A 14,042-nucleotide genomic window follows, 5' to 3' on the forward strand; every position below is an offset into this window, starting at 1 on the left:
GAATCGCCGCAGTGTGCTTCCAGCGCATGCGCTGCGCACGCCCTTTACCCTCCTCCCCCTCCCCCTACCGACTCTCGGAGTCTAACCTTCAGCAGTCTACCGACCTCCTTCACTCCTTTCCCAGGGCCCCCTATCCCACTCTGCTTCTTCCACCTTTCCCCTCCCCTCGGTCACAGGGGTCTCCACTATCATCTCTCGCTCAGCCCATCCTTCCTTCGTCAACACCCCTCCCATTATTCTTAGCCCACCATCTACCTTTATGCCCTCTGTTATTGTTAGTGCGCCACCCTCCAATTCTTCACCTTCCCTGCCAGTCTGCAGCCCTCTTGGGCCTCTTACTCCTGTCCTCCTATGCCTGATGTTGAAAATTGTAAAAATTACCGCAAAACAAAACAAAACGAAATTTAAAAAACAATTGTAGGCCGGGCGCGGTGGCTCACACCTGTAATCCCAGCGCTTTGGGAGGCCGAGGTGGGCAGAACCCTTGAGTCCAGGAGTTCGAGAACAGCTTGGGCCACATGGAGAAACCCCGTCTATACAAAAAAATACATAAATTAGCTGGGCATGGGGATGCGCGCCTGCACTCCCAGCCATTCAGAAGGCTGAGGTGTTGGGAGGCTGAGGCAGGAGAATCGCTTGAACCCGGCAGGCGGAGGTTGCAGTGAGCCGAGGTCATACCACTGCACTCCAGCCTAGGCGACAGAGCCAGACTCCGTCTCAAAACAAAACGAAACAAACAAACAGAAGGCTGAGGTGGGAGAATCACTCCAGCCCAGGAAGTCGAGGCTACAGTGAGCCTTGATTGTCCCACTGCACGCCAGCCTGGGCAAAAGAGTGAGACCCTCGTCTCAAAAAAACGAAAAAACGTATTTCCACACACCGTCTCCAAAGTAGCTGTCACCCTCTCCCAACCAGCCCGTCTCGGGCAAACAGAACGCCTTATTGATGATGACCCACAGAAGATCCAGAGACAGGGAACCAGAACAAAAACTGCAAGGGTGTTCAATCAGTTTTGGGGATAAGAGGCAGTAGGCTATCAACATGGAAAGGTCTTTTCTTTCTATTCACAACCCTGGTAATTGTCTGGACATTAAAAATGAGATTCAGTGTCCTTCACTGCTTACTACAAGGCCTGTTCCTGTCTTTTGTGAGAACTCTAATATTAATTTTGAGAGAAATGGCATTATTTACTTAAGAGGCTCTGAAATAGATCCCTCTTTGGGTGTGAACTAGAAAGAATACAAAATAGCATTTTGTTTTACTTTATTGTGTTTTACTTTGGTGCCTGAGTCTTCTTGCTTTCTAAAAAGGCCAGTTTGGAAATATAAAACTAAGACCCACAAATTCATAAATCCTAAAACCCATAAACTTGTACATCATCATCCTCTCTAATTAACTTGGGAAGAATGTTATATCAACATTATTCAGAGAAAAAATGGGTTTGTATTTTTCATATAATGCACACAAAAAGATTATACAACAATGTGCATATGAAGAAGAAAAAAGAGAAATAGGAATGTACTAAATAAAAAAGAAATGCTGAAATTTCAGTGGTACAAAGAACCTCTCCTAAATTAAAATAATCATTTATTATTACACAAAAGTTAAAATATAAGAAATTTTACCTTAAATTTTACAACACTATTTTAACAAATGCTTTTATGTCTGTTCTCTTTTTCTGTTATAATGGTTTTATTGAGATATAATTTACATATCATACAATTAACCAACTTAAAGTATACAATGCAATGGCTTTTAGTATATTCACAGAATTGTGCAGCCACCACTACAGTCAATTTTAGAATATTTTCATCACCTCCAAAAGAAACTTCATACCCATTAGTATTGTCTTAGTCCATTTTATGCCACTATAACAAAATACCACAGACTCGGTAATTTATAAAGAACAAAATTTATTTCTTCACAATTCTGGAGAATGGGAAGTTAAGATCGAGGCACTGGCATCTGACAACGGCCTTCCTGCTGCATCATCCCATGGTGGAAGGGCAGAGAGAGAGACAGCAAGAGAGCGAAAGAGGAGGCTAGAACTCATCCTTTTTTAAGGAACTCACTACTGAAATAACAAACCCACTCCCTCAATAATAGCATTAACCTATTCATAAGAGTGGTGCCCTCTTGACCCAAACACCTCCCTTTAAGCCTCACCTCCCAACATCACCACATGGAGGATCACATTTCCAACATATGAAATTTAAGAGACATATTCAAACCATAGCAAGCATCTTTGTGTTCTCTTATGATTTTTGTTCAAATATATAATGTTTTGGCTGGGCGTGGTGGCTCATGCCTGTAATTCCAGCACTTTGGGAGGCCAGTGCAGGAAGATTGTCTGAGCCCACAAGTTCGAAACCAGTCGGGGCGGCAACATCAGCAAGACCCTGTCTCTATTTAAAAAAAAAAAAGTGGGGGCCAGGTGTAGTGGCTCACACTCGTAATCCGAGTACTTTGGGAAGCCAAGGTTGACGGATCACCTAAGGTCAGGAGTTCGAGACCAGCCTGACCAGTATGGTGAATCCCTGTCTCTACTAAAAAAATACAAAAATTAGCTGAGCATGGTGGCAGGCGCTTGTAATCCCAGCTACTCAGGAAGCTGAGGCAGCAGAATCGCTTGAACCTGGGAGGCAGAGGTTATAGTGAGCTGAGATCACGCCACTGCACTCCAGCCTAGGTGACAGAGTGAAACTCCAACAAAAAAGGAAAGGAAGGAAGGAAGAGAGGGAAGGAGGGAGGGAGGGAGGGGAGAAAGAGAGAGAGAGAGAGAGAGAGAGAGAGAGAGAGAGAGAGAGAAAAGAAGGAGAGAAAGAAGGAAAGAAAGAAGAAAAATGTATATATAATGTTTTAACAGCTTTTTTGTAGGGGGAAGGAGTCTCCCTCTGTCGCCCAGGCTGGAGTGCAGTGGCACGACCTTGGCTCACTGCAACCTCCACCTGCCAGGTTCAAGCAACTCTCCTGCCTCAGTCTCCTAAGTAGCTGGGACTACAGGTGCGTGCCACCATGCCCAGCTAATTTTTTGCATTTTTAGTAGAGACAGGGTTTCACCATGCTGGCCAGGCTGGTCTCGAACCCCTGACCTCATGATCCACCCGCCTCAGCCTCCCAAAGTGCTAGGATTGCAGGCATGAGCCGCCGCCCCCAGCCAACATTAACATTTTTTACTACACTATATTTGTATTTGAGGTTGTGTTTTTACCATGCACAGGCAAATCTTCATCAGCAAACAGATTTGGTTCTGTTTCTTTCAAGGAACTTCTACCTTCAATTCAGGCAAGGAGCTTGGTCCTAGACTCAGCCCTATGGAAATCACTACACATCACCCCAAAGGCTCAATGCATAAGAGACTCAACTTTCCCCCCACCAATGCCATTTACCAATGGCACAGACCAACATCAACATTTTATAGATATAATATTGTGCTGTTTTCACTACTTTTCTATAATCCTAATTATTGATTATCTTCACTCTTTTTAATAAATGGACAGCATTGCATTTTTGAAAGTATTATAAAATTGAAATCAGCACATAATTCTTCTTTTCTTTTTTTTTTGTACAAAGGTACAAAGGTAACCTTTTATTTCAGTGTCCTTCTAAGCCATACCCTACCCTGCCTTCTGTTTAAGGCTGTTATCTGCCTTTGTATTCCTTGTGTCTGGCACAGTTCCTGGTACATGGGAGCCATTCAAAAATAAATCCACAGGCCGGGCATGGTGGCTTACGCCTGTAATCTCAGCACTTTGGGAGGCCGAGGTAGGCGGATCACTTGAAACCAGGAGTTCCAAACTAGTCAGGGCAAAAAAGTGAGACCCTATCTGTATATAAATAAATATTAACAAATAAATCTGTCATTAACATTAAGGTCCATGTTCTGGATAGAAAAATCTCATCTCCTCTAAGTAGGATTTAGAGATTGCACTTGTATTTTCAGTGATAATGAGATGGAAGTTCAACTGATATTTACCCCACAATTCACAATCTCTGAGCATTTCCTGCTATTGGTCATTATGATTTGGTTTTTCCTTCTCTGGAAAAGCTTTGGGTCATGCAGCACATAATTCTTACAGGTTGGGTTACTTATTCTTTCCACATATCTTTATTTTGAAAAACTTCCATAATGCACCATGGCCCCTTAAGAAGAGAAATTCAAGAAAGGGACACAGGCTGGGCACAGTGGCTCACGCCTGTAATCTCAGCACTTTGGGAGGCTGAGGCGGGTGGATCATGCAGTCAGGAGTTCAAGACCAGCCTGGCCAACATGTCGAAACCCCCTTTTTACTAAAAATACAAAAATTAGCCAGATGTGGTGGCGGGCGCCTGCAATCCCAGCTACTCGGGAGGCTGAGGCAGGAGAATTGCTTGAACCTGGGAGGTAAAGGTTGCAGTGAGTTGAGATCGCGCCACTGTACTCCAGCCTGGGTGACAGAGCAAGACTCCATCTAAAAAAAAATTAAAGAAAGAGGCATAGCTTGTAAATCTTGAACCCTATAAAATACTTACAGTCCTAGGCCTGCCTATTTGTCTGAACTTCCCAGTTCACAAGCAGTTCCTAAGGAGCGGTAAGGGAGAAATTTGGGAACCTCTATTGTATCTACCCATTTTAAACTAACATCTGAGACTTTATTTTTCTCTTTTCCTCCATCCTATACATTTCTTAGGAGACTGGGCTTATTCTAGAGGATGTGATGATTAATTTTACATGTCAACTTGGCTGGACCACAATGCCCAGATATTTTGTCAAACAATTCTAGATGTTTCTGTGAGGGGTGCTTTTGGATAAAATTAACATTTAAATTAGTGGATTTTGAATAAAGCATTGCCCTCCATAATGTGGGTGGGCCATATCAATCAGTTGAAGACCTGAATAGAACAAAAGACTGATCTACCCCAGGTAAGAAGGAATTCTGCCAACAGATTGCCTTTGAATTGTAACATTGGCTCTTCTCTAGGTTCCCAGCCTGATGGCTTTTGGGCTTGAACTATGGTATCAGCTCTTTCCTGGGGCTCCAGGCTGCCAGCCCACCTTGCAGATTTTGGATTTGCCAGCCTCTACACTCATGTGAACTAATTCCTTAAAATCTCTTTCTCTCTCTCCCTCTCTCTTTCTATGCACATGTGTGTATGTGTACATGTGCACATGCATGCGCACACACACACACACACACACATACACACACGGTGTGCTCTTTCTCTGAAGAACCATGATTAAGACAGATTTCCTGAAACCTACGAATACTCTCAGTTGAGGTTGTGGTACAGAAAGGAAAGGTAGTCAAGAAGTCTCTCTCAGTCCCTTGAATTCAGCTTTACCTTCCAAATTGTGTATTGACTAAATCTGACATGAGACTGGCCTTAACTTCTCAAAAGCTACCATTACAAGTAACTATAAAACAGGCCAGGTGCAGTGGCTGTCGCCTGTAATCCCAGCACTTTTGGAGACTGATGTGGGTGGATCACCTGAGGTCAGGAGTTTGAGATCAGCCTGGCCAACATGGTGAAACACCATCTCTACTAAAAATACAAAAAAATTAGCTGGACATGGCACCCTGTGCCTGTAATCCCAGCTACTCAAGAGGCTGAGGCAGGAGAATCTCTTGAACTGTGAAGCAGAGATTGTGGTGAGTTGAGATCATGCCAGTGCACTCTAGCCTGGGTAACAGAGAGAGACTCCATCTCAAAAAAAATAAATAAATAAAACAATTTAGAAAACAAGAAGTACCTTTTGTCTTCCTAGAGTCCTGTAATTTTTTCATGATAGTACTACTCTGTTCTGGCACAAGAAGAACCAGTGTGCTCTTTGAGACTTTGAAGAAGGTTAACTGGTGGCTCACGCCTGTAATCCCGGCACTTTGGTTGGCCGAGGAAGGAGGATCGCTTGAGGCCAGGAGTTCAAGACCAGCCTAGCCAACATGGCAAAACCTCATCTCTGCAAAAAATTCAATAAGTAGGCCGGGCGCTGTGGCTCATGCCTGTAATCCCAGCACTTTGGGAGGCCCAGGCAGGAGGATCACCTGAGATCAGGAGTTCAAGACCAGCCTGGCCAACATGGTGAAATCCCATCTCTACTAAAAATACAAGAAATTAGCTGGGCGGGATGGTGCACACCTATAATCCCAGCTACTCCGGACACTGAGGCAGGAGAATCACTTGAACCCAAGAGGTGGAGATTGTAGTGAGCTGAGATCGAGGTACTGCACTCCAACCTGGGCGACAAACCGAGACTATGTCTCAAAAAAAAAAAAAAAAAAAAAGGAGCCAGGGACAGTGGCACATGCCTGTAATCTCAGCTACTTGGGAGGCTGAGGTGGAAGGATCACTTAAGCTCGACAGGTCAAGGCTGCAGTGAATCCTGATTGCACTACTGCACTCCAGCCTAGGTGACTGAGTGAGACCTTTTCTCAAAAATAAATAAATAAATAAATAAAACAAAATGAAAAAGGAGGTAACAGGAAGTGAAAAAGCTGGCAAGATGGTACAATAACAAACTTATATTTATAAAGGCCTTGATTTCATTGTCAAAAGTTAATTAGTTTGAATATGTGAATAAGATGGCTAAGAGACCAAGAGACACATCGAGCTTGTTACTAACTTCTTGATAAACTCTGCAGAAATTTACCTTTTACAACAAAATTCAATTGGGAAAAAAAGAGATACACTAGGGCTAAGAACATATCTACTCCTCTGTGTAAACAATAAAGGTATCTGGTTATAAAATATACAGGTGTCATTTAAGAGAACTGGTATATTGTTAAGGAAGTCACTATAATTTTGCAGATGTTTGTATTAGTAGGGCTCAGTGCAAGAACCAAAAAACCCTTCTGGATTTTAGATGAAGGAACATAATATAATAAATTGGCTGCTTACAACTTACTTGGAAGGAAAGGAAGAACGCATTCTAAGGAGAATCTCAAGGAATGACTCCCAAAATAATATAAAGCTGATCAACCAGCATTGTTAGGACCTATAAGGCTACTACCAGTTTCATGAATTCAAGAACCCAGAGAGCTGTGATCCAGGGAATTTAAAGCCAAAATGGAAAACAAACAAACAACAACAACAACAACAACAACAAACCACTGCAGCTGATGTGAATGCTATAACTGATTATTGGTACAGAGCTGGAGAATTCATGCTAAAATGCTATTACATTTGAGTGGTAACTCTGCACAACTCACTTGCCAGCAAAAACAGGCAAAATGTGTCTTGAAGATGGCTTCCACTTCACATATGCCTTCCAAATGTTGAGCAGTTGATTCTAATTAAAATAACCTAGTTTACCTCCAGGCCCATGACTGCAAGGGTGTGTGAAAAGTGAATGCTTTGACTTTACAGCTTCTCAAACATGAAAGAGAATTAAATAAAGGTTCAGTGGGATAATCAAGAGTACCCAGCTCAGTAGTAGATACGATACAATAAAGCAAATATTCAACTAGGAGTTGGTAAACCTGGGATCTAGTCCTTGTTCATAGTCTTAATTTGATCTTGGGAAAGTTGCATCCTCTCTCAGGCCTAATAGAGTTCATCTAGTTATTATTGGGAATAAATATTTTAGACATGAGAGTGGTATGATCATCTTTATATTTTAGAAGAAGCACTTAGCCAAGAGGTGATGGTGGCCTGCTTAGAGTAGTAGTGAGATGGAGAGAAATGTGACACCTCTGAGAAACATTTAACAATTTAAAGCATTTTAAAATGATAATAGGGTCAATTCATCCAGAAACTATAATGATCATAAACATATATGCACCTAAAAACAAAGTCCCAAAATACATGGGGAAACTTTCAAAATTGAATAGATAAATGCATAATTCAACAGTAAGAATTGACTTGAAGACTTGAATACTTCACTCTCAATAATGGATACTACAAGTAGATGGAAAATTAGCAATGATATAGAAGACTGCAACAATGCTATCAACCAAAATTGATCTAACTGACCTCTATAGAATGATCCAACCAATAGCAGCGTAATGAACATTCTTCTCAAGCACTCATGAAACATTTTCAACAACAGATTGCATGCTAGCCTCAACAAATGTAAAGTGATTGGAATTATATGTTCTGCAATCCCAACAGAACGAAATTACAAATGAAATGAGAAGAAAATTTTGAAAATTCACATACATGTGGAAATTAAACATTATATTCCTTCCTAAATAGCCAAAGGGTCAAAGAAGCAATCATAAGAATAATTAGAAAATAATTTGAGATGAACGAAAAAGAAAATATACCAAAATTTATGGAATGCAACTACAGCAGTGCTTAAAGGGAAATTTACAGTTATAATCACCAGCATTATAAACAAAGAAAGATCTCAAAGTAATAACCTCACCATCCACCATAAGAAACTGAAAAAGAAAGGAAAACTAAGCTTAAAGAAGAGAAAAGAAAGTAATCAAAACTAAAGTAAAAATAAATGAAATATAGAATAGAAATAATAGAGAATATCAAAAAAGTAAAAGTTTGTTCTTTGAAAAACCTTTAGCTAGACCAACCAAAAAAAAGAGAGAGAAGACTCAAATTTCTAAAATCAGGATTGAACGACTGTGCATCATTAGTGACATTACAAAAATGAAAGCAGTATAAAGGAATACTATGAACAGCTCTATGTCAATGTATTAGATACAATGATGAAACAGACAAATTCCCAGAAAAATGCAAACTGCCAAAACTGACTCAAGAAGAACTAGAAAATCTGAGTAGACTTATAACAAGTAAAGAAACTGACTTAGTGATCTTTTTTTAGAAAATGTATTATGTAAAAGAGTATTTTAACTTTTGTTTTTGGGAATTACAAAGATTATACATGATCTGGAAATGAGACTGTACCAAATGATGGCCAAAGAAGAATCATCCATTCTACTCCTTCTCTTTCACTTGGTCACTCAGAAATATAATGCTATCAGCTATGAATGTCGTTACTTGTCGCCTCACATTATTATTATTATTATTATTTTTGTGTGTGATGCAGTCTTGCTCTATTGCCCAGGCTGGAGTGCAGTGGCCCAATCTTGGCTCACCACAACCTCCGCCTCCCAGGTTCAAGTGATTCTACTGACTCAGCCTCCTGAGTAGCTGGGACTACAGGCACATGCCACCACGCCCGGCTACTTCTTGTATTTTTAGTAGAGACGGGGTTTCACTATGTTGGCCAGGCTGGTCTTGAACTCCTGACCTTGTGATCCACCCATCTCGGCCTCCCAAAATGCTGGGATTACAGGCGTGAGCCACCTCGCCCAGCCCACCTCACATTATTTTTATCCATGTAGTCACCATAGTCCATTTTCCCTTCCACATAAATTTAAGACCCCTTTTTCACATAGTGATACGCCACGTCTCTGAGGCCTGTCTGGAATACTGATATCCTGTGCCATGTTGTCTTTTGACTGACATCGCCCATTTGGTAAACTTCACTGTCCCCTAATCGCCACATCTCATTTGTTGCTAGAGAAAATATTGTGACTGGATTTTTTCCTTCCACCTGTCTCAAGACAGGGTCCTGACCCACTCACCCAAGTAACTGCACATGATTCAGGGATCTTTCAAGAACCAAACTGGTAGTTGTTTCAGACACATGTCTTACAAACTGATGAAGTACCTGTAATACAGATCTTCCAAACATGGTTTCTATTTTCTTTTGTTACAGTCTAATCTTTAGGGTCTTCCTGACCCTCAAACCCGGCCAGCCCAGCCAGTCAGGGGATCACTTCCAGTGTACCTGACTTGGTGATCTTTAAACTTCCCACAAGAAAAGCCCAGGCCAAGATGACTTCACTAATGAAATGTTCCAGACATTTAAAGGAGAAATAATACCAATTCTTTGGAAACTATTCCAAAAAAAATAAGAGACTGGAAGATCTCCAAAATTACTCCATGAGGTCACTATTACCTTGAACAAAAAAACAGACAAAAATTCCACAAGAAAAAATCCCTATTGGTCAATATTTCTTATCAATATAGACAGAAAAATCCTCAACAAAATACTAGCAAATCAAATCCAGCAACATATAAAAAGGATTACATACCTTTACCAAGTGGAATTTATCTCGGAAATGTCAGGTTAGATGAACCTACAAAAAATAATCAATGTAATACACCATATTAACAGAATAGAGGGGAGAAAACTGATGTAATCATCTTAACAGACATGCTTTGGCAAAATCCAACACACTTTCATGATAAAAACACCTAATAAACTAGAATAGGAGGGAGCTTTCTCAATTTGATAAAGGCATCTACTAAAAGCCCACAGCTAACATGATACTTAATGATAAGGCTGAAAGCTTGCTTCTTTAGATCGGAAAGAAGACAACAATGTCCACTCTCACAACTGCTATTCAACAATGTACTACTGGTAATTCTAGTCAATGCAAAAGGCAAGGCAAATTCAAGGGATACAGAAAAATTTTTGATTAAATTCAATACCCTTCATAATAGGAACATTCAACACATTAGGGATAGAAGAAAGCTTCTTTAATCCAATAAAAAGGTACACATTTTTTTTAATTTAAAAAACATGCTTAAATTTAAAACATACTTAATAGTCAAATACTGAGAGCTTTCCTCCTGAGATAAAGAACAAGACAGGATATCTGCTTTCACCATTTCTATTCAGCATTGAATGGTGCAAACTCACCTCACAGCAACCTCCGCCTCCCACGTTCCAACTATTCTTCCTGCCTCAGCCTCCCCAGTAGATGGAATTACAGGTGCCTGCCACTGCAGCTGGCTAATTTTTGTACTTTTTTGTACAGACAGGTTTTCATCATGTTGGCCAGGCTGGTCTCAAACTCCTGACCTCAGGTAATCCGCCCACCTCGGCCTCCCAAAGTTCTGTGAGTACAGGCATGAGCCACCGCACCCAGCCTAGAACACCAAACTTTAGCAACTAAATGCACACAGAAAACCAGCATCACAAGAACCAAAAATCAGTTGAGCAATCAGTTTCTAGTTTTAACTTCATATCACCGAAAGAGGCATTGAGAAACGCAGAAGAGACAGTCTTGAATCCCTGACACCACCCTTCACTCATCCCCCTACAGCAACCATGTAGCCAAAGAGAGATAATCTGTGCATTTTGGAAAGGAAGAGCACAGCAACTGAGGAAATTTACATTGAACTCAGTGCTGATCTGTTACAGTGGAGAATAAAGCCATGCTGGGCTCAGCCAGCACCTGTGCATGTAGGGAGCACTTTAACCAGCCCTACCCAGAGGGGAATGAACCATTCCAACAGTCAGAACTTGATTTTCTCAGCAAGCTTTATTACCATGGGCTAAAGTGCTCTGGGCTTCTAAATAAACTTGATAGGCGGTCTAGGATACAAGGATTGCTATTCCTAGGCAACTCATAGTGTGAGGCTGGGCTTAGAGCCAGTGGAGTAGGGTAGCATATGACCTAGGGAGATATCAGCTGGGGTGGCTAAGGGAGTGCTTGCACCATCCCTCCCCCAACTCCAGGCAGTGCAGCTAATGACAAAAAGTGATTTTTTGCTTCTGCCTAAGGAGAGGAGAGCAAAGAGCAACATGACATATTTAAAGAGCTAAAGGAAAAATCTTTGACCTTAGAATAGTAAGTATATCCAACAAAAATATCCTGCTAACATGAAGGAGAACTAAAGACTTTCCCAGACAAATAAAAGCTGAGAGAATTCATCAACACCAGACCTGTCCTACAATAAATGCTAAAGGGATGCAAGCTTCAGTCCCAAAGAAAAGGATGTTAATGAGCAAGAAAAAATCATCTGAAGGTACAAAACTCTTGGTAATAGGAAGCACACAGGAAAACACAGAATAGTGTAACACTCTAATTGTGGTGTGTAAGCTATTCTTATCTTAAGTAGAAAGATTAAATAATTAATCAATCAAAAATGATAACTACAACAGCTTTTCAAGACATTACACAATAATAAAGAGAAACAACAAATAAGTTTATTTTATTTATTTATTTATTTATTTTGAGAAAGAGTCTTCTTGCTCTATCACCTAGGCTGGAGTGCAATGATGCGATCTCAACTCACTGCAACCTCCACCTCCTAGGTTAAAGCGATTCTTGTGCCTCAGCCTCCTGAGTAACTGGGATGACAGGTGCTTGCCACCATGCCCAGCTAATGTTTGTATTTTTAGTAGAGACGGAGTTTCACCATGTTGACCAGGCTGGTCTCAAACTTGGGACCTCAAAGGATCCATCCACCTTGGCTTCCCAAAGTGTTGGGATTACAAGCGTGAGCCACCATGCCCAGCCAATAAAAAAGTTTAAAAGTGGGAAAATGAAGTTAAAATGTAACATTTGTGTTACTTCTCTTTTTGTGTGTTCATTTATGCAATCAGTGTTAAGTTGTCATCAGTTTAAAATAACGTGTTACGAAACAGTATTTGCAAACTTCATGGTAACCCAAAGTTGAAAAACGTACAACAGATACACAAAAAATAAAAAGCAAGAAGTTAAATCATACCACAAGAGAGAATCACATTCACTAAAAGGAAGACAGGAAGGAAGATAGACCACAAAACAACCAGAAAAATCACAAAATGGCAGGAGTAAGTCCCTACTTATCAATAATAACCTTGAATGTAAATGGACTAAACTTGCCAACCAAAAGACATAGAGTGATTGAGTGAATAAATAAACAGGACTCATTGATTTGTTACCTACAAGAAATATACTTCACCTAGAAAGGTACAGATAAACTGAAAATAAAGGGGTGGAAAAGATATTCCATAACAATGGAAAACAAAAAAGAGCAGAAATTGCCATACTTATATCAGACAAAATAGATTTCAAGACAAAAACTGTAAAAAGGATGAACAGACACTTTACAAGAGAAGACATACATGAGGCCAACAATCATATGAAAAAATGCTCATCATCACTGGTCATCAGAGAAATGCAAATCAAAACTACATTGTGATACCATCTCACTCCAGTTAGAATGGCGATCATTAAAAAATCTGGAGACAACAGATGCTGGAGAGGATGTGAAGAAATAGGAACACTTTTACACTGTTGGTGGGAGTGTAAATTAATTCAACCATTGTGGAAGACAGTTTGGCGATTCCTCAAGGACCTAGAAATAGAAATTCCATTTGACCCAGCAATCCCATTACTCGGTATATATCCGAAGGATTATCAATCGTTCTACTACAAGGACACGTGCACACGAATGTTCATTGCAGCACTGTTTACAATAGCAAAGACCTAGAACCAACCCAAATGCCCATCGATGATAGACTGGACAGGGAAAATGTGGCACATATACACCATGGAATATTATGCAGCCTTCAAAAATAATGAGTTCGTGTCCTTTGTAGGGACATGGATGAACCTGGAAACCATCATTCTCAGCAAACTGACACAAGAGCAGAAAATCAAACACCGCATGTTCTCACTCATAGGCGGGTGTTGAAAAATGAGAACACATGGACACAGGGAGGGGAGCACTACACACTGGAGTCTGTTGGGGGGAAATAGGGGAGGGTCAGTGGGAGGTGGGGAGTTGCGGAGAGATAGCATGGGGAGAAATGCCAGATATAGGTGAAGGGGAGGAAGGCAGCAAATCACACTGCCATGTATGTACCTATGCAACGATCTTTCATGTTCTTCACATGTACCCCAAAACCTAAAATGCAATTAAAAAAACTGTAATAAGGGATAAAGAAGGTCATTATATAATGATAAAGGGGTCAATTCAGCAAGATAATATAACTGTCAATATATCTGCACCCAACACTGGAGCACCGAGATATATAAAGCAAATATTATTAGAGCTTAGGAGAGAGAAAGGCCACAATACCAAAATAGCTGGAGACTTCAACACCCCACTTTCATCACTGGACGGATCTTCCAGACAGAAAAATCAACAAAGAAACATCAGACTTAATCTGTAGTATAGACCAAATAGACATTTACAAACCATATCATCCAACGGTTGCAGAATACACTTTCTTCTCCTCAGCACATGGATTATTTTCAAGGAAAGAACATATATTAGTCTACAAAACAAGTCTTAAAACTTTCCAAGCCAGGAGCAGT

At 40.5% G+C, this 14,042-nt stretch overlaps 1 pseudogene; it reads right to left on the minus strand.

Moving 5' to 3' along the window:
• Nucleotides 1-8,871: 8,871 nt before the first annotated feature.
• LOC116532229 lies at nt 8,872-9,724 on the minus strand (annotated as a pseudogene).
• Nucleotides 9,725-14,042: the final 4,318 nt, after the last annotated feature.

Source organism: Sapajus apella, unplaced genomic scaffold (genome assembly GCF_009761245.1).
Source record: "Sapajus apella isolate SASKATOON/1434 unplaced genomic scaffold, GSC_monkey_1.0 scaffold75, whole genome shotgun sequence".
Classification (NCBI taxonomy): Eukaryota; Metazoa; Chordata; class Mammalia; order Primates; family Cebidae; genus Sapajus; species Sapajus apella.